The sequence below is a fragment of the Saccostrea cucullata genome, unplaced genomic scaffold, assembly GCF_032062105.1.
Source record: "Saccostrea cucullata isolate Sc308-1 unplaced genomic scaffold, CSIRO_AGI_Scuc_v1 ctg3306, whole genome shotgun sequence".
NCBI lineage: Eukaryota > Metazoa > Mollusca > Bivalvia > Ostreida > Ostreidae > Saccostrea > Saccostrea cuccullata.
Window position 1 is genome coordinate 31,714 of NW_026933209.1, and position 2,540 is coordinate 34,253.

Here is a 2,540-nt window from a genome sequence, read left to right on the forward strand (position 1 = left end):
GTTACCTATGTCCTTTACTTGACACGTTCATAGAAGCCAATGTTATTTACATGTGTTACTAATCAAAAGAATTTTCATTGAAGTTTTCACCAAAAAAAAACAGCCATTAATGCCTTTGAGTGAAGGACGAAATGTGAAGATATCGAAAAATAATTGTGTTCAAAGCCTTTTCAAACATATTATATTAATACTTTAGGTTATATTCGACTTAACAGGTTGTAGACGCAAACAAGGTCACTGCATTGGCCGTAACAATTTTTGAAATTTTGAATTTAAATGAGATATTTTGGTATCGTCAACTTCTTTTGTCAATACCATTATTTTAGGAATTGATCATAAACACGTTCTTGCAAATCGAATGAACCTCTCGAAGATTCAAACCCCATTTGGTCGCATTCATGGCAAGAGGATCGTTCCCTTTGAAGTCGAGAAATAAGAATTTAATAGCCCCATATATCTTTCCAAAAAGTGGTCATATAACTAAATTTCCCGTTAAATCAAACAGAATTGTGACCTCTGCGTTACGCAATATTCTGTATCAATTATACACAGTACACTAGTGGTTTTATTTTACTGCTTGTTATTTTTACCTTTTAACATGTTTACACTTTCATTTTTATTTCTTCGCAGAATGACAACTTCTAGCTCCGTGAATTTTTCAAGTCCAGCGAAAAAAGTATGAACATCTTGCAGTACATATATATATATTGAATTACAGCTACCTTCTTTAAATTTCTTTATGATTATAAATTTTATATTGTATTAATTTTATTTTTTTTTTTCAGATAGAGTTCACTTCAATATTCTGTCGTAAAAGTAAGTATCACAAAATAATATCAATCCTGTCACTTTTTTTAGACTTGAAAAGTTCTTTAGACAAGTTTCAAAGTTCTTTCATTATTCATATAACAAGTACGTTAAAAAAGATAGTAAAATCGATCATTTTGAACAGATATTAACTCTAGTAGACTTTTGCCAACATTTTATTAGCATACGAATATGATTCTTTATGGAAAGAAAAACCTGCTGAAAATAAGAATAAAACAGACTTTTAATAATGATGAAATATCGTGAGAGAAAAAATCCAATTTGTAGGGTATTAAGGCATCATGTGCATACTAGTCATGTGCCCGCTTTCAAAATAAAGTGTGATATAATAATTTCGCCCTTTCTGTCTGTCTGTTATTTTAACACTCGTTTCCACATGATATCCCTTAGTCCATTAAAGCCTTTTATTGATTTCGAAAAGCCTTTGAACTTTTACAATGAAATTTTAAACCACAACTCCCCATGGCCTGAAAAAGACCTCTATATATCCGAGATCTAAAGGTCTAGGTCTTACATGTAAATGCATCTACGAGTATTCGCCCTACCTCCTCAAGATTTACGCAAGCTCGAGAAAACAGATTCTCTAAATTAGCTTTTTCTTAAAAGATTAAATTAAAAAGACACCGCGCCATGAATGAGAGAAAAGTTATTTTTTAACAAAATATCAAATTTATTAAGTCATTCATATATTTGTCTCTGCAGAAGAATAAAAATTAAAAAATTCATTTGAGTTATCAAACGTTATACATGTAACCATGTTTCTTGCATGTACAGCTCTTTGATGAATCTGCAGTTCTTCTTAAGTCACAAACTTGTACATCAATGAATTTAGGAATTTAGGTAAAGAGGCAGCGTTAGTTCTGTACTTATTACTAATGTGTGATACAATATCCACTATCGCTATTATTTTGCTAAGGGAAAGTGTTTTTTTGTACATGTAAGTAGTGAATTGTACGCAAGAAATTAAACCCCGACAAGATCATTTCATTACAGAAAGAAGGATATGGAGATAACGAACAGTATTCAATCTCGAAGTCCATAAAATAATTCAAAATAAGAGCAGAGCAAACACGGACATCCGAAATATCAGAGGTGGGATAAGGTGCCGTGGAGGAGTGAGCATCCCCTGCTGACCGGCCACACCCGCCGTGTGCTCCTTGTCATGATCAGGAAATAACGGAAAAAAGATTCAACTCTAAGCAATATTTCAATAGCATATTCATCTAAACTTAACTCATTCAATTGCTTATGCTTTGATGCATAGTTACATGAATTGTATTACGTGTACATCTACTGAGTATTTAATGATTTTTTTTTTTCAGAGGAGGAGTGCACTTCGATCGAAATAATCGTTTATCTGGCCATAACTGCTGTTTGTGAGATCCTTATACTATGTGTTCTGGGGTGCTTTATGGACTCAGTTGAGCCGTATCTGGAAATTGACATAGAGGAAAAACATGGAACTGGAATTGATGGATTTGGAACCATTTCTGAAGATATTGTGAGAAGAAATAATGATTGTAGCCTACAGGAAAGGAATTTAAAAGAAATATATAGACGTAACAAAAAATCTAAAAAATGCAAATGTCGCAAATGCGGACTTCGATGTTGCGCTTCTGTATGCTTCAGATTACTTACAATGCTAATATATATATTTGACTTCTGTTCTGATTTTCATTTAGCATTTACTTTTTTGGTAAATGGAGAAGTCA

At 32.4% G+C, this 2,540-nt stretch overlaps 1 long non-coding RNA gene across 1 annotated transcript; it reads left to right on the forward strand.

The window, feature by feature from the left end:
* The first annotated feature begins 647 nt into the window (after positions 1-647).
* Positions 648-2,232, forward strand: LOC134237668 (uncharacterized). The gene is made up of 3 exons (XR_009985859.1): positions 648-676; positions 786-816; positions 2,151-2,232. It is a non-coding gene; the product is annotated as an uncharacterized LOC134237668 (long non-coding RNA).
* The last annotated feature ends 308 nt before the right edge of the window (positions 2,233-2,540 follow it).